Genomic DNA, 26,663 nt, shown 5'->3' on the forward strand with positions numbered 1-26,663 from the left:
TAGTACCATAACCCAAGAAAAAACATAGACGAGCACAAGGTTCAAGTTTTGGTATGTTCATGAGGATGTAATAACACAAAGCATGCACAACCAAAGACTTTGAGATTAGAGTAAGGGGGGAAGGAGTACCATATAGTCGTTCAAAGGGGGAAACATTGTGAATGACCTGAGAAGGAAGGTGAATGATGACATAAACGGAGGTGAGGGTAGCCTATCTCCAAAATTTTTCAAGACAAGAAGCAGATACAAGCTAAGCACGAAGAAAGTCCAGAATGTGGCGGTGTTTGCATTTGACTCTTTCATTTTGCTGGGAGGTGTACGGACATGAACGTTGAATCAGAGTGCTCTGTTGGGCAATGAAGGAAAGGAGAGAGTCCTTGTATTCCATTGCATTATCTTTATGAAGAACTTTAATTGTGTGAGAGAATTGTGTATGCACCATATTTGCAAAATCAACATATGTTTGATATAGGTCATAACGATATTTAAGAAAGTAAATCCAAGTAAAATAGGAATAGTCATCAATAAATAAAATAAAGTATCGAAAACTATTAATAGTAGTACATCGAGCAGGACCCTAAATGTCGGAATGAATTAGGCCAAATGGTGTATCACATAATGAGGCAGAAGTGGTAAAGGATGAAAAGGTTGTTTTGCAAACTTTCAATATAAACAGTCAAAAGGACTAAATTTAGAGACGTTTAAAGTGTCGATAGAAACTAAATTACGAAGTTTATTAGAGGATGTATGACTAAGGCGAAGATGCTACTGACATATAGTGTTGTCAGTAACTGGTGCGAAGATGGGTGGAAACACACATAAGAGTGCTAGAGGGATGTGAGCTCAAATAATCATCCCACCTTCCATCTCGTACCAATAACCTTTCCTGTCTGCTGATCCTGAACCTGACAACCATGAGAAGAAAAGATAGGGTTAATCAAAGATCACATAATTGACCAATAAAGGCTAAGTTAAATGTGAGATGTGGGACATGATAAGTGTTTAAAAGATTTGTGGTAGATGTATTAACAATGCCAATGTGAGAATAGACATGTGATTACTATCAGGAGAGTGGATTGGGGGAAGAGATTGAGCAAGAATAGAGGAGGACAATAATGAAAGATTAGAAGTCATATGATTTCAACAAGTCAAATCAAGGAGTTGGAAGAGATCACCTGCTTCAATAAGTCATGAAGATCATTTACTAAAAGTTCAGAGGCTCGATGATATCAGATTGGGTGGCAACAACAACAACATATTGAAAACTAGTTTTAGGAGAAGACTTGGGCTTATGTGAATGTCTAGAAGGACGGGGTGGACGAGTTGGGTAGTTTTCCAAGATGTGACCTCGCTTGTGACAATACCTGGACTCAATAGTAGAAGAATTAGCAAACTTATGACCATGAAGTTTACAATTTTTGCAGAAAGTGGACTCGTTAACAAGTTGTGGATGAGTGGTTGCAAGAGCGACGTCGAGGGTAGAAAAGAGACAATGCCAAGTCTTTTCTCCTCAAATAAAATTTCTTGAATAGCGGGTCGAGAGATGGCAGAGGGTTGCGATGTAATAGAGCGCACAAATTGATTCATACTCTGGACGGAGTCCTATGAGGAGTTTTATGAGGCAAATATGGTCAGCAATGATCTTTGTCTGGTCTAACTGAGTCCAAATAGACTGAAGAGTAGCAAGATATTCATTTATAGATTGTCCGACCTCCTGATTTAGACTAACAAGTCGAGAATGTATTGATAATAGTGAACAAGGCCAATAGAATGAAAATGGGTGGAGAGAAAATCTCAAAGTTCTTTTATAGTATCAAATGCATCAAATTGAGTATGAATAGCTGTAATAGAAATGTTATCCAACTAAGTGATGATTTCATGATTTTTGCTATCCCAATCCTCAAGTTGTTCAATATACTTAACATCCTCTACAGTAGTCTCTTGAACTATAATAAGTATCTACATCACAATTCTAAGTGGTGTCCTTACTGGTGTTTTTCACGAGAGGAGTGGTTTTGGTGATGTCTCCAGCAACCATACGTCATAATTTTCAACCAATAAAAAAACTCCTCATTTGATGGGCGTAGGTAATGTAGTTCGTGTCATCAAAAATAGTGCTAATAGGACGTGTTATATCGTTTTTCTCCATCATAAGAACAACATAAATTAGGCCAACATAAAGCACAAGTCTAATACACATTAAACTGGATATTTAGATTTGTGAGCAAATGGTTCACAACACACAAATTAGAAACCGAAGCAAATCGAAATCGATGGAAACAAGGTCGGATCTAAGCGTAAACCAAACTCAAAATTGAAATGGAATCGAAGCTGTGGCACAGAACAAATGGAAATCGGAGCTATGAATCACAAAGCAAATCAGAATCAGAGCAAATCGAAACATGAATCAAAATGGAATTGATCTGAGATGCTAAATGGATTTGAGTGAAAAACAAATCAAGGCTACATTGCATCTAGGCTTCAATTTGAACTTCATGGGACTAAAGAAGAATGGACAAACTATGAAGTCGATGGATTTGTGGGTCTCTGCGTCGACGACAAATTTTCAAATTTGTGGGTCTGAGCATCGGCACAGCTCGTCCGAGCATGGAACGAAGAAGAATGGCATGTTCGAAGTCGTCGGACGGCCGGGGTTCATGAAAGGTCTAATTATTTGCATGAAAGGTCTAAATCTTTTACTTTCTATTTTTTTTTTTAAAATAATCTTATATAATCAATTTTTATAAGTTTCTTTTTTTAAAATTTTATTGTCCCCTACTAATTTTTAAAATATTATATCGAGTTAAAAAATCTAAAGCTAAAACTAAAATTTTAATACAACTAAAATTTTAATACTTTTCTATAAAAAAAAAATTGTATATCTTTTTTAATATTTACAAAATCTCACTGATACATAACTAAAAGACAAAAAGGTTATTTTGAAGGAGATTGAAATGGAACAAGGGGATTATGATAACCCTCATCCCCTCTTATGTTAACCTTCTTCAAACAAGGAAGGAGGAATTATGATAATCATAATCCCCATAAATCTTCCCCCAAACATGGCCTTAAAACATAAATCTCCAATCCAGTCAAAATTGAACGATGGTACCAAATACCAATTGGGGAAATACTTTGTATAGCAATATGAATTTGTAAATCAACATTATTAAAAGATAAAGGTATGACAATAACAATGCATATATTCAGTTCAACAATAAAAAAATTTTATTTCAAAACTGTATAAATGTTGCCACTAATACTTTGTACTGAAATTTGTAATTCAACATTATTAAAAATAAATAAATGATCTCAATCCATATACTTTGTGCAGCAGTAAAGAATTATATCTCAAAACTGAATAATGTTGACATTTAGTAGTAGTTTGTACACCAATCTGAATTGAATTTGTAATTCTACATTAAAAGAAAGTATGATATCACTGTATGCATTATACTTTGTGCAACAATAAAGAACTTTATTTCGGAACTGAATAAATGTAAACATTAGTCTCCCATAAGAAATTTGCGGATAAATTTACAATATACATACCAATATTAAAGAATAAATGCTATACTTTTGGCTAGGAATCGAAACATTTAATTAGCTAAAGATGCACTTGGCAATGCTATGGTCAAGTTTGATAATAAATGCAGTCGTGCAGGGAATATTGAAATGTCGAGTTGCATGGGTCCAAGAATTCACACCATAAAGAGTTTCTATATGACTCAAAATTTGCGATATTGACAGTTCGAGTTGGATCAATGCACAGTAGACGATTAACAACTTTAGAAAATGGATATAATTCGAAATTTGTACCTTGATGTCGCACCATTGATTCAGATTTTGTTGCACGCACATACCAATCTTTGTTGCGCTCAATTTGTACGTTAGTTGTAATCGTGAGCCAAGCAAATACTGAGCAAAAATATAGAAAGAACTGAAAAAGAGAGAAAAAAAAGAGAGGGGGAGGGAGAGAGAGAGTGGGGGAGGAGAGCCGGATCAAAACAACACCGTACCATCCCCTCCCTGAACACACCAAAACGAATATTTTATTTTTTTTATTATTGACCTGCCAAGCAAGCGCACCTGTCATGGCAAAGGTCGACACAACAACAAAACATAAAGAAATATATATACCTTCTCACTTCTTCATAAGAGCCTAGAATTACCAATCTCTTCAATTTATATTTACTGATCATTGACATTAAAGAATCAGATCCGACTATGACCCAGATATGTAGACAGGGTTTAACCTGCTTACATAAGGAAGTAATGGTAGGAATGCAAAATCTGAAACGTAAGGATCCAAGAAATTTCCGCACACTTCACAAAAATCCTGCAAAATAACATGAAAACTTGGATAATCTAGGGAGCCCATATTGAAAGAGTGGTTGGAAAGAATGTGGATTAGATAGAAACCGGGCTAAACATATATATATATATATATATATATTTTCGAATTGGTATATGGTTCTTGGTCCAATTTCAAGAATATTAAATCTATAATTTAACAATAAAATGTTAAAATAAAACTATTTGAAGAAATCAGAATCTGAGGGGGAAACAGCTAGTAATCATATCATACCTGGAGTTGGAAGCCAAATCCACCGAATATCTCCTATCATAGAAAGAAGATTTGCGTAGAGGCCTTTTTATTCTTTCTAAATTATGGAGTGAGAATTAACGGCATGTCAATGAATCCAAAGGATCGAGAACTTCTCCGGCCGGTTTTACTTTCTCTTTCTTCTTCTTCTTTCGCTTGGAACTTCGATGCAACTAATCCGACGGCGAAAAACTCGATCTCCTGCCATTAACTGCTCGAGTGATCAAGAATCGAAGATGTTTCTACATAAGTAATCAAACTCATTATAATTCGGAAAATTAAGAAACTATCAAATAGGATCACGCGAGAAGGAACAACAAGCACAGGCCATTAAACAGAATCGGAAACTGTGGAGGGAAAAATTGGAGCAAAAGGACGGAATCATATTAACCCCAAGGCCTAAAGCAAAGGTTGATATGGGTATAGAGATGAATCGATGATAGGCTCCGGTAGAATTCGCGCGAGTGTTTGGTGAACGCAATCCCCTGAGATTTTAAATAGGAAGTCATATTAAAAATCCTTCTACGATGAGGGATTTCATATGTAGATTATCACATGCAACGGTGAGAATGGGAGTTGGTGGAAAAGTTTGTTTTCAATCAACGGCTGATATCCTATCCTATGACGTGGAAGTAAGTTTTCCAACGATCAACGCATCTTGATCCTCCTAAATTTAGGAACCATCCGTATTTAAAGCATTCCTAAAAAAAATACGATCTTTTATCTAAAAAAACAATGAAAGAGAGAGATTTTAGATTCTCTCAAAAAAAAAAAAAAAAAAAATTAGATCTGTATTTATGATAATTAGAGGTTTAATTTACAAATATATAACAAAATATAAATTAAAAAAAAAAAGCCTATGGAAACCCCTTTGTATTTTCACACATCAGTGAGTTACCCTTCTTTCAAACCCATGCCAAATCCAGAACACCCACACTATCCATGATAAAATAGAGATCACCGGAGTCGGCCCATGTTGTATACGACCAATGCTCACTCCAACCGAAGTCTATTCATGTTGGCTACATTTACCGATGAAAACTCAATGTCTATCTCAAATATATTTACTTATGATTATTATTACTTTTCTCCTACTTATCTTATCTATTAGCTTAATCCCATTAGCAACATAAGGTAATGGATGGAACTGATCATAGTGAAGGTAGATTTGGGATCATGTAGTTGTCGAGTATGAAAATTTGAGAAAATTTCATGTGCACGTGCTCTTGTTGTTCTAAGAATAATCCTTAATTTAGATACCTATTTTTATGTAGTTGAGTTTATTATAGCAACATATGGACGTTGTGTTTGACGTGTTGGAGTTTATTTGGATTGAAAATTTGAATATGATGTCATTGTTCACACGAGATTTCAGGAGAAATTTAATTCGTGGAATCGAACTTTGTATTGATTTATGTATTGTGGATACAATCTCTAATATTTACTCCTTTGATTCCCTCTCTCGGATACAAAAAGTAAAATTTAAAACTTTGTGGTCTTTGATCTTCAAGAAGTTGTAACTACAAGTCAATTCAAGCTTCAATCTTCTGGAATCCAAGGAAAGTTTGATCTTCCAAGTCTTCGATCTTTCAGAAGGGTTATTTTTGAGGTTGATGATAACTTGCACGTCTTGAGAGTCTTCAGAAGTTTTTGTCTTCAATTCTTCAGAGCTTCGATTCTTCTCTTCAATCAAAGGTCCCCCCAAGATGAATGAGAAGGTCTCTATTTATAGAGAATCTCGATGGGCTTTAGGTGGGCTTGGGCCCATTTGCTTGTTGGGCAGGCTTAGGCCTGGGCCCATCTGCTTGTTGGGTTTGGGCTTGGACCCATCTGCTTGTTGGGCTTGAGCTTGGACCTGTTTTCTTGACAGGCTTAGGCTCGGACCCATTTGCTCGATCGGTTTGGGCTTGGATCCATTTGCTTGGTGGGCTCGAACTCGACCCACTTATTTGCGCAAGCTCGGGTCCATTATTTCTTTGGCCCAATTTTTTTTAGGGCCTTGAACTAGGTTGGGTATGAGAAAACTTGACTACCTAAATCCAATCAAATTATAATTATCTCAATTTTGCTGTGATGACGTGGCGTGATTTAATTGGTCAAAATTTCCTGTTCAACAAATGCCCCCTTTTCGAGATTTGTACACGTGTATGGGTGGATGAATCTCGAAAATGATAAGCTGAAACAAAAAATACAAGTGATCTTGTTCTTGACTTTTGCTCCAGTTAATATGTTGAATTAATCAAACTATGCGTTTGGACATAAGTTTGATTAAAAATGAAGTTTTGATACAGCCCAATATCAAATTTGTAGTGAATTTTGATTTTAATTCACAATTTATTTATTTATTTTGGAATATAGCCAAAACTTGAATGAAATTGAACTTTTTCTTTTTTACCAATGAATTTAACGGAAGGATTGAGACTTAACATTTATAAAATTGGAATATTGCCAATTCATCAAAATATGAATTTAAGTCAAAGTTTTTTTTTTTTTTTTTTTGCATATTCTCTTAATTTGAATTTTTAGCGAATTGGGATAAAATTTGAAAAGTTTGCCCATTTTTTTTTTTTACTTCATTTCAAATCCATTTATGATTTGGGATAAAATTTAAACATTTTTTTTTAATAGATGAGAAAAGAAAATCGGGGGATTTTTTTTTTCCAAGATTTGAGGTTTTTTTTTTTTTTTTAAAGGTTTAATTATGAAGAGGATATGGGAGGGATAAGACTTGAAATTTTTTTGACGCTTTTAAAAAAAATAGAATGTCATTTTTTTTCTTAATTAATCTTTAAAAAAAACGATAGAGGAGGTTTTTTTTCTTTTTTTTTATTTAATAAAGGAAAAGAATAGAGGAGGTTAGGAATTCTCTCCTATAATCTCACCTAATCTAACTATTTGTTAAGAAGATTTTTATTTAGTTTGTTGAGAAAAGATTTGATTTGCTACCTTCCATCCTTTATAAATAGGGAAGAAGCTTGCAAACAAAATTCACACCAATTCATCTTCTCTAACTTTTTTTTCATTGCATATGTGTTTGATCCTCCAATTCTTTTTCTTTATTTGGGAGAGAAAAAAAAATCCGATGTGCTTCTTTTTTTTTTTCATGATTTGGAAGAAGAGGTGATAGATGAAAAAAAAACAGATTTTTTTTCATTCAATTGGTAAGGAAGAGCACAGATGAAGAAGAAAAAGGAGACAGAGAAGAGAGAAAAAAACCCCCCCTTTTTTTTTTAAATTTTGGAGAGATTTCTTTTCTTTTCCTTTTCTTTTTTTTTTTCTTTTCTTATTTCTTTTTTTTCTTTTCTTCTATTTCTTTTCTTTTCTTTTCTATATATATATATATTTTTTTTTTCTTTTTCATTTTTTGTTTTTTTTCTTACTTCTTTTTTTTTTTTTCAATTACTTTTTCCCCTTTTTTTTTCACATTTTGATCTTTTTTTTTTTCAATATACATATATGTTTTTTTTTTTTTTACATTTTTACTCCTTTTAGTTTAGTTTAGTTTTTCTTTGTTTACTTTTATTTCATTTTCATTTTTTTTTCTTCCTGTCCTTTCTTTTTTTAACTTTTTTTTTTGTTTTCGTTTTTTTTTTTTTTTTTTTTAAATCGTTTTGTTCTAACATTTTTTTTCAAGTTTTTTTTAGTTACTTTCTTTTTAAAACTTTTTTTTCTTTTCTTGTTTTTTTTTTCTCTCTCTTTTTTTTATGCGGCAGATGTAGTTCTTTTTTTTTCTTTTTTTCTTTTTTTATCGTTTTCCTTTTCTTTTATTACCGTTTATCTTTTTCCATTTTTCTTTCTTTTTTTTTAATTATCTTTTTCTTGTTTTTTTTTTCATTTTTTTTTCAAATTTTTCAATTTTTTTTCTTTTTTTATTATCTTTTTCTTTCTTTCTTTTTTTTTTCTACAATTTTGTTAAAAAGAAAATTCAACCATTTTGTCCCCATTTTTCCAAACTTTTTCTTTTGCAATTTTTTTTTTAACCCAATGTTTTTTAACAATTTTTTTTTTTACTTACTTACCCTTCTTTTTCATAGGAGTGAAGCTAAACTTTTTTTTTTTTTCCACAAATTCTTTTTTCATACGAGTGAAGTGTGTAGATGATGCGCTTGAACAAATTTGAGGATCAAGATGCCGCTTGAACAAATTTGAGGATGGATTGCCGCTTGAACAAATTTGAGGATGATTGTTCTATCGACTTCACCGCATGGAGACGACGACGATTGTTCTATCGACTTCACCGCATGGAGACGACGATGATTGTTCTATAGACGACGATGATTTATCGAGTGTGCCGCATTGAAGATGGAGTTGATGATGATTTCGCTGCGCTGCCTTGAAGATGAAGATGATGATGGTTTCGCTGCACTGTTTTGAAGATGATGATGAAGATCCTCTCGGCTGCAACATATGTGAGATGAAGATGATGATGAAGATCCTCTCGGCTGCAACATTTGTGAGATGAAGATGATGATGAAGATCCTCTCGGCTGCAACATTTGTGAGATGAAGATGATGATGAAGATCCTCTCGGCTGCAACATATGTGAGATGAAGATGATGATGAAGATCCTCTCGGCTGCAACATATGTGAGATGAAGATGATGATGAAGATCCTCTCGGCTGCAACATATGTGAGATGAAGATGATGATGAAGATCCTCTCGGCTGCAACATATGTGAGATGAAGATGATGATGAAGATCCTCTCGACTGCAACATATGTGAGATGAAGATGATGATGAAGATCCTCTCGACTGCAACATATGTGAGATGAAGATGATGATGAAGATCCTCTCAGCTGCAACATATGTGAGAAGATGAAGATGATGATGAAGATCCTCTCGGCTGCAACATATGTGAGATGAAGATGATGATGAAGATCCTCTCGGCTGCAACATATGTGAGATGAAGATGATGATGAAGATCCTCTCGACTGCAATATATGTGAGATGAAGATGATGATGAAGATCCTCTCAGCTGCAACATATGTGAGAAGATGAAGATGATGATGAAGATCCTCTCGGCTGCAACATATGTGAGATGAAGATGATGATGAAGATCCTCTCGGCTGCAACATATGTGAGAAGATGAAGATGATGATGAAGATCCTCTCGGCTGCAACATATGTGAGATGAAGATGATGATGAAGACCTCTCGGCTGCAACATATGTGAGATGGAGATGATGATGAAGATCCTCTCGGCTGCAACATATGTGAGATGAAGATGATGATGAAGATCCTCTCGGCTGCAACATATGTGAGATGAAGACGATGATGAAGATCCTCTCGGCTGCAACATATGTGAGATGAAGATGATGATGAAGATCCTCTCGACTGCAATATATGTGAGATGAAGATGATGATGAAGATCCTCTCAGCTGCAACATATGTGAGAAGATGAACATGCTGATGAAGATCCTCTCGGCTGCAACATATGTGAGAAGATGAAAATGATGGTGAAGATTCTCTCGGCTACAACATATGTGAGAAGATGAAAATGAGATGATGATCCTCTCGACTGCAACATATGTGAGAAGATGAAAATGATGATGATGATCCTCTCGGCTGCAACATATCTGAGAAGATGAAGATGATGATCCTCTCGGCTGCAACATATGTGAGAAGATGAAGATGATGATTTTCTCGGCTGTAACATTTGTGAGAAGATGAAGTTGATGATTTCCTCCGCTACAACACATTGAAGATGAAGATGATGATCCTCTCTGTTGCAACACATTGAAGATGATGATGATGGTGAAGATCCTCCCAGCTGCAACATATTTGAAGGGACGACCTTCTCGACAGCAACATATTTGAGACGACGACATCCTCGGCTGCAATATATATGAGACGACGACTTTCTCGGCTACAATATACTTGAGACAAAAATCTTTTTGGCTGCAACATATTTGAGACGACAATCTTCTCGGTTGTAACATATTTGAGACGATGATCTTCTCTGCTTCAACATATTTAAGAACGGCAATCTTCTGAGCTGCAACATATTTTAGGGGACGACCTTCTCGACGATAATATATTTGAGACGACGACATCCTCGGCTGCAACATATATGAGACGACGACCTTTTTGGCTGCAACGTATTTGAGACGACAATCTTCTCGGTTGTAATATATTTGAGACGATGATCTTCTCTGCTACAACATATTTAAGAACGATAATCTTCTCAGCTGCAACATATTTGAGACGATGATCTTCTTGGTTGTAACATATTTGAGACGACGATCTTCTCAGCTGCAACATATTTAAGAACGACAATCTTCTCAGCTGCAACATATTTGAGGGGACAACCTCCTCGACGACAACATATTTGAGACAACGACATCCTCGGCTGTAATATATATGAGACGACGACTTTCTGGGTTGCACGAGACAACGACATTCTCAGCTACAATATACTTGAGATAAAAATCTTTTTGGCTGCAACATATTTGAGACGACGATCTTCTCGGTTGTAACATATTTGAGACGATGATCTTCTCTGCTGCAACATATTTAAGAACAACAATCTTCTCAGCTGCAACATATTTGAGGGGACGACCTTCTCGACGGCAACATATTTGAGACGACGACATCCTCGGCTACAATATATATGAGACGACGACTTTCTCGGCTACAATATACTTGAGACAAAAATCTTTTTGGCTGCAACATATTTGAGACGACGATCTTCTCGGTTGTAACATATTTGAGATGACGATCTTCTCAGCTGCAACATATTTAAGAACGACAATCTTCTCAGCTGCAACATATTTGAGGGGACGACCTCCTCGGCGGCAACATATTTGAGACGACGACATCCTCGGCTGCAATATATATGAGACGACGATTTTCTCGGCTACAATATACTTGAGACAAAAATCTTTTTGACTGCAACATATTTGAGACGACGATCTTCTCAGCTGCAACATATTTAAGAGCGACAATCTTCTCAGCTGCAACATATTTGAGGGGACGACCTCCTCGGCGGCAACATATTTGAGACGACGACATCCTCGGCTGCAATATATATGAGACGACGACTTTCTCGGCTACAATATACTTGAGACAAATCTTTTTGGCTGCAACATATTTGAGATGATGAAGATGAAGATTCTCTCGGCTGCAACACATGGGAGAAGATGAAGATGAAGATCCTCTTGGGCACAACACATGGAAAGATCCTTGTCTGCAACATATCAAAGAGGAGTAGAGTTCGCTGGTCAACATTTTGGAGAAGAGGCGAAACCGCACCTTACGAAGGTAAACAATTAAACATCTCTGTTGTCACAAAAGAGGCCACAGAGGCGCTAGCTGTCACAATCGTAACTTCTCAACACGATTGTGCGGCACTTGCTTAGCTCAATCAGCAAGTCAGCCGTTCGAAAATCGGAATCCGCGGTCAAACTCGCGGTATGACGTAGCCTCCCTCCCCGTTCTCGGGAAAATGTTTTTATAAAACGGGAGAGAGAAAGTAAATAGTTGAAAACGTCATAAAGAAAGCATTGAAGACTGTCAATTGCAAGGAAAATAACTCAGCATGCAAAGAGTGCGACAAAGCTTGGGCGGGGGTCGGACTGTTCATGTACCCCCTATAGTACATATTGAGAATTTTGGCCTTGGCAGGCTTGCATATGAAAAAGCCGAAATGTCACACTATGACTCGGTGACACCTAAACGAAAGAATTAACCTAAACTACTTTCAAGACATAAAGATAAAGTAATTTGGGAGTATTCGGGCATATGACCAACGGTAAATAATACGTTGGACAATTATGCCCCTGACACTAGCTACGGTTCAAAAGAGCCTGAACGCTACACGCGAAGAATTTAAGAACTTCAAGTGGAGGCTTTAACTTTGCCCCCTTTGCCCCCATTCTTTTTTTTTTTCTTTAGTTGTATTCTTGTAAATACAAGAATTTGTTGAATGGTGATGAGAATGTTCTTATTCTGGTGTGACTGCTCCTAAATTTCATTTTATACTGTTTACGCATCATTTACTATGCGCTTACATCATCACAATGAAGAATAATATTTTTTTTACGTGCGACTGAACTTAAAGTGAATTTTAAGCTGCCTACGTACCCTTTTTATAACATAGGGATCAAGTCATAACGTAGTTCAATTTTTTTTTTCTCCGCCATTCACCTTTTAAGCTCTTGTGGGCTAGAAGCACCATGCAGTTTAAGCTCTTGCGATAAGGAGCTTTGCATATTTAACAACTTTTATTTTCAACAAGAATTTGTTCATCTCCTTCGTTTGTAGGATTGGTGAAGATAATAAATCTTGGTTTCACAGTCAAGGAACCTTCTGTATTTATGTCAACAGACAACTTCCCCTTCATGCGTGACGGGACACAACTGTGAATCTTATCGTCATCATTTTCTTTACGAAATGGTTTTGCCTTCGAAGATTTCATCTCTCTTTGTTGTTGATCATTTGTCATCTTTAGACGATCAAAAGCAGATGTTGAAGGTCGATCTTTCTTCGATGTGGAGATACTCAACCTTTTGAAAGTTGAAGTTCGAGTGTAAATAAACGTTGGACATTGGTTTTCCTCTTCTTTCATGGCCATACTCAATCTTTGAAAGACTGAAGATCGAGTAGTTGAAGGCTTGATACGATCAAAGACAGAGGTCCTTTGATTAATTTCATTTGAATTGTTGACTTCTTTAGAAGATCCATAATTGTTGTCGACTTCTACTATGCTGGCAACATGACATGCAGTGACTTCAAGTATTTCTTCTGGATGATCCTCAAGGAAACTTCTTGGAGGAATTCTGCCAAAGTTATCGATCGTCGAAGTTGGAGGAAGTCCTCATCTTTTCCTTTTATGGGCTTAGGATTCCACATCTTCTTGTTCCTTCTTCCTTTCTTTTTATAGGAGATGCTTCCTTTTGCATACTTTTGATGGAATCGCGACTGCTTTTGAATGGAATTTGGTTGTCTCCCTTTTTGACGAGTGACTGTTATCCATCCTTCGCCATCATCTTTACCATGCGCTTCTTTATTTTGGGAGTTTATCGTCACGATCCTTTGTTGGAATAGAACAAGTATAGGTGCAGAAGTCCCAAATTGAATCAAGCTTTTTCTTTGATCATCAAGTTGTGTTAATGGCGGAACATTTGAAGTCATCTCGATCGCAACATGATTCGTCTGAGCTACTTCATCAATATCTAGCTCGATCTTCTTTTCACGAGCCAACTTTAGAATTAGCTCTTTCAACACGAAACACTTTTCAACAGGGTGACTAATGACCCGATGATACTTGCAGTAGTTAGGATCATCTACTTTTCCTGCTTGTTCTGGTCGTTTGCATTCTGGCAGCTGAATAAGTTGGTTCTCTAGCAGCTGCTCTAACATGTCCGCAACATCAGAGTCAGGAAATGGATAAACTTTTTCCTGTCTTTCTTTAAGAGTTGACTGTCGCTTTTCATCGCCATCATGCTTTCTTTCAATTTTTGTTTCTTTTCTTTTAGAGAAAGATTTCAAAGGAGTTGCATGAACAACCATTGACTCTTTTATGACACTATTTGCAATCTTTTTAGTGTCATCAAATTCATTCTTGTCACTCCTCGATTTTGGAATCAAGAAATCTTTTACTCCTCTATTGGCGATACTCAATTCCATATCATGGGCACGAGTTGCCAACTCTTCAAACGTGCGAGGTTTTATTCCCTGTAAAATATAAAGAAGTCCCCAATGCATGCCTTGGGTGCACATCTCCACTGCAGACAGTTCGGTGAGTCGATCCTTACAGTCAAGACTCAGAGCTCTCCATCGGTTGATGTAGTCGATGACTAGTTCTCCCTTTTGTTGTCTTGTGTTTGTCAACTCCATCATGCTGACGATACGTCGGGTGCTATAGAAACGGTTGAGAAAGTCCCTCTCAAGTTGCTCCCAATTATCAATGGATTCAGGTTCCAGATCGATGTACCAGTCGAAGGCATTTCCTTTGAGAGTTCGAACGAACTGTTTGACCAATAAATCTCCTCGCGTACCAGCAGTTTCACATGTTTCGATGAAGTGAGCAACATGTTGTTTTGGGTTGCCTTTTCCATCAAACTGTTGGAACTTGGGAGGTTGGTATCCATTCGGCATTCTGAGATTGTCGATCCTCTTCGTATATGGTTTGGAGTACAAGGAGAAAGTTTGAGCAGGTCCACCATATTGCGTTTTGATGGAGCTTGCAATCATCTCCTGTAATTGTTGAACAGACAACGATGCAATTGAGGTCGAATTTTGTGGTTGACTTTCTTGCATAACTGCCTTCCCTTTGTCAGTATTCTTGACAGTATGTTTATGACTTGATTCAGCAGCATCACAACTTTCAATGTGATTCTTTAGAAATGCAATCTCATAATCCCTTTCTTCCACCACCTTCATGAGCATGTTCACCTTCTTTTCAAGCTCTGCCATTCTATTTTCACTTGTATCCACGTTAGTTACCATAACTGACATTATATTTGGCTGTGGAACCTCCTCGTTTGAGCACTCAGACAACGAGTTGTGTTCATCAACCGCAGGATTCTCTTTGATTACAATTCCACCTTTTGGTGGCTTAGAGATTTGCTCCCAAATATTCTTTGCAACTTCAAAAGGAGGCATATCTTCAGATGACTGAATCTCCCTTGAGCGGCTACGGGTGTTTGGCCGTTTGCCGATGTCACTAAGAGCTTTGGAAGTGTTGCCTTGAGATGTCATGATTTTCTTTGGATGTTCTTCGAAAAGAGAAAGAGATGAAAGGTAGAGATCGTCCCACTGGGCGTGCCAAATTGTTCACACGAGATTTCAGGAGAAATTTAATTCGTGGAATCGAACTTTGTATTGATTTATGTATTGTGGATACAATCTCTAATATTTACTCCTTTGATTCCCTCTCTCGGATACAAAAAGTAAAATTTAAAACTTTGTGGTCTTTGATCTTCAAGAAGTTGTAACTACAAGTCAATTCAAGCTTCAATCTTCTGGAATCCAAGGAAAGTTTGATCTTCCAAGTCTTCGATCTTTCAGAAGGGTTATTTTTGAGGTTGATGATAACTTGCACGTCTTGAGAGTCTTCAGAAGTTTTTGTCTTCAATTCTTCAGAGCTTCGATTCTTCTCTTCAATCAAAGGTCCCCCCAAGATGAATGAGAAGGTCTCTATTTATAGAGAATCTCGATGGGCTTTAGGTGGGCTTGGGCCCATTTGCTTGTTGGGCAGGCTTAGGCCTGGGCCCATCTGCTTGTTGGGTTTGGGCTTGGACCCATCTGCTTGTTGGGCTTGAGCTTGGACCTGTTTTCTTGACAGGCTTAGGCTCGGACCCATTTGCTCGATCGGTTTGGGCTTGGATCCATTTGCTTGGTGGGCTCGAACTCGACCCACTTATTTGCGCAAGCTCGGGTCCATTATTTCTTTGGCCCAATTTTTTTTAGGGCCTTGAACTAGGTTGGGTATGAGAAAACTTGACTACCTAAATCCAATCAAATTATAATTATCTCAATTTTGCTGTGATGACGTGGCGTGACTTAATTGGTCAAAATTTCCTGTTCAACAGTCATGAAAACATAAAAGTTGGAAGACCTAGAAAACAAATAATTCCATCTATAGACGAATTTGGAAGTTAATCGAGATGTTCTAATGGTAATTGTAAAGGTCAAATAATAATTGAATTTAAAAGTGCATCAAAATGTTCTAATGGTAATTGGATTTTATCACTATCTACTTTGTCTCTCTTGGATAGACAATAATATAGTTTTATCACTTTCTATCTCAAATAGGCAATATAAAGTTCTTCTATTTCAACCTTTTCATCTTTTTGAACTTTAATTTCTTCTTGGGAAGTAAGAATTTGTAAAAACTTACTAAAAACTTGTATAATAGTTTGGGAAAAGAAAGTGATCATTCTAGATATACAGTTATAGACCACTATTTCTATATAGAAATAGAGGACTATCACTGTCTATCTTAGAAAGAGATAGACCACTATCTATCCCAAATAGATAATGGATATATAGTTTGAAAAAGATTAAGCCTCCTTCAACAATTGCGATTTGGGTGTTTCTAAATTTGTGGTTCCAATAGTTGCCAAATCATATTAGATCATCTTCATCTATGCAAACATATAATAGAAAGTAAGAACTTTAAAAAAACATGATATACAATTGTGGTAGCGTTTGGGATAATAAAGTGATAGATCACTATCACTATCTATCACTATAGACAAAGATTGTGATCTATCACTATCTATCCGAGATAGACAGAAATAGATCTGTAATTTGAAAATTAATATGTTTTTTTTTTCGTTTAAAGAAAGGACATTTTTGTAGTTGAGTCTTAGTTTGTGGTTGGACTTTCAAAATGTCCTGCAAATGTAAATATTTTACTAAATAATTATATTTTTAAAAAACCTCTAATTTATTGTAAATATAATGATATATTATAAATGTAGATATCCATAACCTACATAGGTTACAATTTTCATATAACTCTCACATTCAATTCCATATTGTAACATCCATCCCATTGAATTCCATAATATAACTTATACCATAGAATTAATGTAGTTGTGGACAACATTTTTGCGTATAATGTTGCACATAATATCATTCATGCAAATGAGGATTATAAACCTAAATCTATTGACGAATGTCGATATAGAAAGGATTGTCCCAAGTGGAAAGAAGCCATCCAAGTAGAACTAAACTCACTCACGAAACATGAAGTTTTTGGACCTGTAGTTTATACACCTAAAGGTGTAAAACCTGTGGGATTTAAATGGGTATTTGTGCGTAAACGAAATGAAAATAATGAGGTCACTAGATATAAAGCACGACTTGTTGCACAATAATTTTCTCAAAGACCAGGCATTCATTATGAGGAAACATATTCTCCTGTGGTGGATGCTACTACATTAAGATATTTAATTAGTCTGACTGTATGCGAAAATCTTGATATGCATCTTATGGATGTAGTTACAGCATACTTGTATGGATGTTTGAAAAATGAAATCTATATGAAAATCCCTGAAGGATTTAAGATACCTGAATCATATAATTCAAACTCTAGAGAATTATGTTCAATCAAATTACAAAGATCATTATATGGATTGAAACAATCAGGACGAATGTGGTACAATCGCTTAAGTGAATATTTATTGAAAGAAGGTTACCAAAATAATCCAATTTGTCCATGTGTTTTTATTAAGAAATCACAGTCAGGATTTGCGATTATAACTCTATATGTTGATGATTTAAATATAATTGGGACTCCTGAAGAGCTTCAAAAGCAATAGAATATCTAAAAAAGAATTTGAAATGAAAGATCTTGGTAAGACAAAATTTTGCCTTGGCTTACAAATCGAGCATTTAGCCGATGGAATTTTTATTCATCAATCAACATATACAGAAAAGAATTTAAAAAGATTCTACATGGACAAAGCACACCCATTGAACATTCCAATGGTGGTTCGATCACTAGATGTAAAAAATGATATCTTTCGACCTCGAGAAGATAATGAAGAATTACTTGGTCCGGAAGTACCGTACCTTAGTGCAATAGGTGCACTAATGTATCTTGCTAATAACACAAGACCAGACATAGCATTTTCAGTAAATTTGTTAGCAAGATATAGTTCTTCTCTAACAAAAAGACATTGGAATGAAGTTAAGCATGTACTTTGTTATCTTCGAGGGACAATTAATATTGGTTTGTTTTATTCAAATAAATCAAACTTTGATCTAGTTGGTTATGCGGATGCTGGATATTTATCTGATCCACGCAAAGCAAGATCTCAAATAGGTTATTGTTTACATATGGAGGAACTGCTATATCTTGGCGGTTGTAAAGCAAACCATGACAGCCACTTCATCGAATCATGCAGAAATTCATGCAATTCATGAAGCTAGTAGAGAATGTGTATGGTTGAGGTCAATGACTCATCATATTCGAGAAACATGTGGTTTGTCTTTCTGTAAAAATTTACCAACAATATTATTTGAAGATAATACCGCATGTATAACACAAATCAAAGGAGGGTATATAAAAGGAGATAAAACAAAGCATATCTCACCAAAACTCTTCTATACTCATGACCTTGAAGAAAATTGTGACATCAGTGTTTAACAAATTTTTTTAAAAGACAACTTGACGGACTTATTCACAAAAGCATTACCCACATCAACATTTGAAAAGCTAGTGCACAACATTGGAATGCGACGACTCAGAGAACTTAAGTGATGTATCCATAAGAGGAAGTATAAATATTGTCCTCAAGGAATAGGAGTACTGCATTTTTTTCCTTTGACTATGATTTTTCTCATTGAATTTTTCTAGCAAGGTTTTTAATGAGGCAGTTATTAATGTATAAAAATGATGTACTCTTTTTCCTTCATTGGGATTTTTTTCCCATCGGCTTTTTTTTCTAGTAAGGTTTTAACGAGACATTTATTTTTATATAATATGGATATCTAAGGGGGAGTTGTAAATATAATGATATATTATAAATGTAGATATCCATAACCTACATAGGTTACAATTTTCATATAACTCTCACATTCAATTCCATATTGTAACATCCATCCTATTGAATTCCATAATGTAACTTATACCATTAGATGTCCTATAAATAGAGAAGTGTGGGGCCTTTGTAAGACATACCACAATTGAGTTCAATTGTCTTCTCTTCTCCCTCTCTTCCATATTCTTCTTTTTGTTTGTTTCATTATCCTTGATTTCATAACATAATTAAATATTTTACTAGATAGTTATATTTTTTTAAAAACCTTTAATTAAATCTCAAACGTAACTAACCCACTTAGAAACATATAGTGAAGAAATTTAGATTTGATCTTAAATCAAAATTTGAAAAAAAATGTGATAAATATTTATCTACACCTTAAAAGAACTTTGAAAAGTATATAAAACAAATTAATAAAAACAAAATCTTCGTATGGATTTGAATGGATGGTTGAAAAGATTATATTTTGCCTTGCTTTTGATGATTTTTATTAATGATTCTCCAAAATCAAGATTTTAGTGTGGTTTTACTTTCTAGAATGTTTCTTGAAAAGTAACCTTAATGACTGAAGTTTTGAGCTACAAAAGTTATTTAAAGCAAAATGTTTATAAAAAATACGTGTTTTGATGACAAAACATTGAAAATGATTTATGAAAATGCTCTATGAATATTGAATTGTTATTTATGAAGATATATTTTTTATGGAAGATTACAATAGTTATGGGTAATGGTTTTCAAACCACTGGTACCCAGGACATGTGATTAGGCTAGTGAGTAGATATACGATTAACCTCGGCGAGGCGAATATGAGTCAAGCCCGACGGCAAACTTCTGCTTGACCTAGTGGGTTTATTTATGTGCCTGTGGGATGAAGATTGGCTTTGTATCAACCATGGATAGGTACAACCTCGAGGTTTGGTGGTTTTAATGTTGTTATTATCTTGGTTTTGCCTCTACTCGAAGCAATAGGTTAGCTTGTTATTCTATTTAGATGAGCACTATTCTAACCAACCTAGGATTGTACCTAATGAATGTTCAATTAGATGCATGAAAATTGGTCATTCCGACTAAAGATCTCTTGAACTTAATGTGATTGAAAAAATTCAATAATGCATGTTTTTCACCTTCAGTCGCGCGCAATCTTTCTTCCAGAAATTCTAGCCTTCTTTTATTACCCTGATCATCTGAAACTTTCTTACCATTTTCCGTAATTGGAGTAGATATGAGATCACTTACACGGGCTGCCTGTTGTGAGGTCGGGTTAGGATTTTGCGTGAGAAAGGATATAGGATATGTCATATTCGCCATGCGTGGACTGGACGATCTTTGAGGAATAAAACCCGAAGGGTATGCAGGCATGTTCTCTAGTACCTTGTTCAGATCAACTTCCACTTGTGATGAAGTCTCCACAACTCTCTTTCCTCTTCTAGTAGTGAGCAATTTCAGGACCTTTGCCAATTGATCTTTCAATCCTTCAATGTCTTGACGAATTGCTTGAACCTGATCATTGGTTTGCTCATCCATTATTCTTGTCTTTCTTCTTGTCCAATATGGATGCTGAGGTGGTGAACCTTGAGCGATTTTGTAAGTTTTGGCTTTTTATCTTTTTAAAAAGAGAATAATGATTGAATTAGAATGATTCTAGATGTAAATGGCAAATGCTACTACAAGAAAAGTTACCTTCTATGACATTTGATTACAAGAAAAATGGAGAGGAGAGAAGAAAAAACTCTCATAATATGTCAAAATGCGCGTTTTTGCCGGTAAAAGACGTTGTTTTTTAAAATTATTTTCCGTGATAGTTATTTACTGTCATAAAAGGCTCTATGTTTTATTAAAATAAAAATCCCCAAATCTATTAAATTAATTGATTAAAAATTAAAAATCCCTAATGTTTCAATCCCTCCCATTTGCGGCCGCGTCTTCCTCAAGATATCGTCTCCTTCCCAAGTTTATCGTCTTCTTCGACGTCTGACTTCCTCAGGTCCAATTCTTCCACCCCGATATTCTTCCTCAACGTCTGATTTTCGCACGCCTAGTTTATCTTCCGGCCCGATATTCTTCTGCCTCGATTTGTTGTCACCCACATTTGATTTCTCTTCTGCCCATGATCGAACGATATCCGCCGATCGTCCGTCTTCGGCTGACCGTGTGTCTTCCGTCGACGATTCAACGTCGGCCAACTGTTCTGCCTCCGCTCACGCTTCACCGTCCGCCCAATCTTCTGCCAACAACCGGTGAGTTCTCAACCCCTCCCACTCTATCTCACTAATCAAGTCATTTTACATTAGCATATTTAGGTATATTTGCTTCGAATTGTAAATTATCAATGTTCTTTAATTGTTGTTTGGGCTGAAAATTTGACCATATTTGACCATTGAGATGCAAATTGTCAATGTCCTTTAAAGTGTGTAATTTGTATGCAATATTTGACCATTGAGATGCAAAAAGACAATAGGATTGCTTGACATTGATAGGTTGAGATAACCATCCATATGATGAGAGAAAGGGGAGTTGGTATTTAGGTATATTTATTCTTTGTCCTACCTTTTCTTTTCAAGTACAATTGATTTCACATCTTTTGTTTGAATGACTTTACTGACTTACCTTGCTCTAAATAACCAAGCACGAGTCTCATTATCACTATCACTTATTATACTTACGAATTTGGTCCGAAGATTTAAGCATCCAATATCATTTTTATGTAAGTTGTAGGCTCTTTTTCTACTAGTGAGAATAGTTCATATATGGGGTATTTTGGTTAAGAATAGGATTATCATTTTATCAATTGGCTTAAATGAAAATAATTCTAAGTACAATCTGAAGGAATGGAATTCCTAAAGCGAAAGCTTATGAACGCCCGTGCGAGTGAAATTCAATTTATGAAACCAATAAATTCAAAGAAAAATAATAAACATGCTTTTCATGGAAAAGGTGAAAATAAACTGACCTTTGTAGAACCAATTCTTCTTCCAAGCTTCGTGGCACCACAAAATCTTCCTCGTTATTCTCCAAGTAAAGAATCACAGAGAGTTGTGGGCTTCTGTAATTTTGGTGAGGGAAGAAGCTTTTGAGAGAATTTTGTTTTGTTGGGATACAGAGAGATCGTAAGATTGTGTTCTGCTGTTAAAAAAGAAACCTTTCTTTTTATTTTCTTTTAAAACAAATCTCAACAATGGAGGGGGAAGTTATCAAATAACTTCCCCATCCTTCCCACGTAGAATAACTCCCAAGGGAGTTATTCTATTCTATTTAAATATATTAATATAAACTTCCCCATCCTTCCCACGTAGAATAACTCCCAAGGGAGTTATTCTATTCTATTTAAATATATTAATATATATATATATATATATATATATATATATATATATTAATTAAATTAAATAAAATCAATATAAATTTAATTAATATATATTATATCTCATATAACATAAAATTAATATAAATTTAATTACAAATATATTATATCTCATATAATATAAACTTTATATTATATCATATATAATATAACCAATGATTTAGATCTCTCATATAATCTATAGTTCTAATATGAATCGATTTCAATTTTAACCTATAGTTTATTTATGAATCTCATTCATATTATTATTATTATTTGAATCATATTCAAATATTAACTTCTCTCATAAAAAACTTTACATTATAATGTATCAAATAAATTATATTAATTGTATCATATACAATTTATTCCCTTTAATCAATTTGAACAATTCAAATTAAACCAAAATAAATTTGATTCTCATTTATCCTTATTGAGCTAACAAGGGGACCTTATGGACCTACAGATTGAAGCTCTAATGAAATGAGATTAATTAATTAAACTCTTTAATTAAATTTAATCTCTATTCATTAACTATTAGTCATTTCACTAAAGACTAATAGTTGCACTCTTCTAACTGTAGATATATTTTTGTGTCCATTAGATATAACCAATCAACAGTGCAATGACCCTTCACAAATTGCTCGTAAGTACAGCTAGGCCAAAAATTACCGTTTTGCCCCTGTAGTTACATCTAACTCCTTAAGTACCATTGATTCCTCTAATGAACAATAATTATAGTCCTACTATAACTGAACTCCTCTCAGGCCAAGAGAGGGTGTGGCGCCACATTGTTCAAGCCCTGAAATCAACCCTTAAGAGAGCAAATTCTCTACTTACTCCATCTATAGAGAAGAAGTGAATTCCTTCTTGTGTAGCTGCGTTCCCAGCTCCCCAATCAGACGAATCCCCAAAATGGTAGGCATATTGAGTCGGCTACATAGGCCACTCTCACCCATACAAATCAAAGGATCGCCTACATAGGCAGGAGTTCACAACTCACTCAAGATTCAGGTCAAGTCACCTATAGTCATCCTGGTGAAATGTAGTCTCAACTAGTAACGGTGTTAATAAGAGAGACTATTCATTTCATGGTCCGGTCTTATACAAACTCTTTGTATAGAATACCCCCGCTCTAATGTCTCGACATAAATGATTAGGATCAAATCATTTGTAGCACTTTAGAATAATTGTAACAACTACAAAGCAGACCGTATTCGTAGTGTCACCAGGATAAGGTATCCAGCCTTATCCATTTACTACAGACCATTTAGGTTATCACTTAAACATGATCCACTTGTATGTCTCTACATACATGTTTAGGTTACAGAAGATAACCTTGGATGTTAGTTTATTGGTTTTGTGAGTTAATGCAACTAAATATCAAATAAAATAAAACACTTTATTTTATTAGATAAATAAAAAGTTTGTATTATATATACAATTACAAACTACAAGACCACGAGATTTAGGGCATCAACCCCAACACAATCATTGTGTCCTTACTCAAATTAAATTTAGTTTAGAATATATAAAATTTACATAATTTGATATGTTGCCTATTAAATTTAGCTTATTTGAAGTCACTACATTCCTTTTAATGCAACCTCATTATTAATGCAATCATTATTCTGCTTGCTCTTCTATTTTGTAGTGGGTTCTATATGAAATATGTGTATAATAGGATGTAGTTACTGATACTCTTCCTTGAGTTGTCATCCATCTCTTTTGTAACCTAGGTTTGTTTAGAGGGCAATTATAGAAGATTTGGTGTTTGTAACATCTATAGAATGAACAAATCATGGATGATGGAAAATAGGATGTCTAGAGAATATGATGTAAAAGTTGAAAGTTTTATTCAAATTGGTTTGTCTCATGCCAAAGGTTCTAATTCGATAAGATGTCCATGTCTGAGATGCAGGAATCGCTTACTTAAGGATGTCTCAATAGTTCGGTATCATTTGTATGCCAATGGAATTAATAAAAGTTACAAGATATGGTTCTAGCATGATGAAGATTTGAACTCAAAGACCATTAGCAGTAAAATGGAAAATACAGCTGATGAAAAATATGAACACACAAAGATTTGTTTAATACAGTAAACATGTTTCAATTTGCTCATGACGAATCTTGTAATAGATCCAATACATTTGATACTATGTTTAATGATGCAAAGAAACCCTTATATCCAGGATGTAAGAAATTCACGAAGTTATCAGTACTTGTGAGACTGTACAACTTAAAGGCTAGATATGGTTGGAGTAACACTAGCTTCTCTAAATTGTTGTCCATAATAAGTGATCTCCTACTTGACAACAACGAAATACCAACTTCTTTATACGAAGCGAAGAAAACACTAGGTGCCTTAGGACTGAGTTACCAAAAAATTGATGCATGTCCTAATGATTGCTGTTTGTATAGAAAAGAGTATGCAAACTCGACAAAGTGTCCTAAGTGTGGTTTGTCAAGATGAAAGATCATTAAAAACTCAACAAAGGAAAACAGTGAAGTGGCTGCCAAGCAGATGTGGTATTTTCCAATAGTTTTAAGATTTATAAGAATGTTTAAGAACCTAGAGAATGCTAAGAACTTGTGTTGGCATGCGATGGATAGAAAAGTCGATGGTATTATGAGACATCTGGCTGACACTCCATCATGGAGGTTGATAGATTACATGTGGCAAACATTTGGGTCAAAACCAAGAAATCTTCGTTTAGGTTTATCAACTGATGGAATTAACCCATTTGGAGATTTATCGTCGAATTATAGTTGTTGGCCAGTTATTACTATAATATACAATCTTCCACCATGGTTGTGTATGACAAGGAAATATTTGATGTTGACAATGTTAATATCAAGTCCGAAGCAACCGGGATATGATATCAACACCTACTTAGCACCCTTAATTGATGATCTCAAAATTTTATGGGAAGAAGGGGTTCGATGTTTTGATGCGTATAAAGAAGAATATTTCACTTTGCGAGCCATCTTATTGTGGACTATCAATGATTTCCCTGCATACGGTAATTTATGTCGGTGTAGTGTCAAAGGTTTTAAGGCTTGTCCAATATGTAGAGAAGAGACTATTTCAATCAGACTACAACATGGAAAAAAAATGCATACATGGGACACATAAAATATTTGCCAAGACATCATCCTTATAGAATATAGAAAAAGAATTTTGATGGTAAGCAAGAGCATGGAAATCCTCCACATCCCTTGTCAGGAGAGGCCATCTACTTTAAACTCAAAGAAATGATATTTTCATGTGGAAAGAAGAGTGGAAAGAATAATAACAAAGGTGACAATGACTATTGAAAAGAAGATTAGACTTGTTCAAACTACCATATTGGAGGAACTTGCATGTACGACATTGTCTAGACGTAATGCATATTGAGAAGAATATATGCAGGAATATAGTAGGAACTTTGCTTGATATACCAGACAAAAGTAAAGATGGGATGAATAGTAGACTTGATCTAGTGGAGATGAATATAACACCAGAAGTGGCACCAATGGTTACAGGTAATAGACTTACATACATGCAGCATGTTATACATTGTCAAGAGAAGAGAAGTATAAGTTTGTGAGACTTTGTCTGAAATTAAAGTTCCAAGAGGATATTCATCAAATATTAGAAGTCTTGTCTCTTTGGATGACTTAAAACTTAATGGCCTTAAATCGCATGACTGTCATGTTTTAATGCAACAATTGCTTCCAATTGCAATATTTTCAATCTTACCGAAGAATGTGAGATACACTATAAGTAAACTGTGTTTTTTCTTCAATGCGATTTCCGCTAAAAGTTTCTCCGTATCAGAGCTTGATGCATTGCAAGAAGATATAGTTATGACTTTATGTAATTTTGAGAAATATTTTCCATCCTCTTTTTTCACAATTATGGTTCATCTTGTTGTTCATCTTGTGAGAGAAGTAAAACTTTGTGGTCTTGTATATTTGCAGTGGATGAACCCATTTGAAAGATACATGAAAGTGTTGAAAAGTTTTATTCGTAATAGAAATCGACCTGAAGAATGCACTGTAGAAGCACAAGTATGTGAAGAGGTTGTTCAATTCTGTTCGGATTTCCTTTCTGGATTAGATCCAATTGGTCTTGGATCACTAAATCCAAGAAAAGACAAACAAACTGATAGACTGCTGTTAGCGGAAACCTATGTCCTCCTTGATATACAACAATTGAAGCAAGCACATCTTCACATTTTACA

The 26,663-nt window shown here is 35.1% G+C and overlaps 1 long non-coding RNA gene across 5 annotated transcripts; it reads right to left on the bottom strand.

Moving 5' to 3' along the window:
* Positions 1 to 504: 504 nt before the first annotated feature.
* Positions 505 to 5,139, bottom strand: LOC107992220 (uncharacterized). 5 transcript variants are annotated; one of them, XR_001764743.2, is made up of 4 exons: positions 4,589 to 5,135; positions 4,141 to 4,339; positions 3,820 to 3,918; positions 505 to 905 (listed from the first exon to the last, which is right to left on the bottom strand). It is a non-coding gene; the product is annotated as an uncharacterized LOC107992220 (long non-coding RNA). The 5 variants fall into 5 exon arrangements; XR_007819975.1 differs by having other exon boundaries at positions 3,820 to 4,339; XR_007819976.1 differs by lacking the exon at positions 505 to 905 and adding an exon at positions 3,311 to 3,416 and having other exon boundaries at positions 3,820 to 4,339; positions 4,589 to 5,136.
* Positions 5,140 to 26,663: the final 21,524 nt, after the last annotated feature.

This window comes from Cucumis melo, chromosome 4, assembly GCF_025177605.1.
Source record: "Cucumis melo cultivar AY chromosome 4, USDA_Cmelo_AY_1.0, whole genome shotgun sequence".
In the NCBI taxonomy this organism is placed as follows: domain Eukaryota; kingdom Viridiplantae; phylum Streptophyta; class Magnoliopsida; order Cucurbitales; family Cucurbitaceae; genus Cucumis; species Cucumis melo.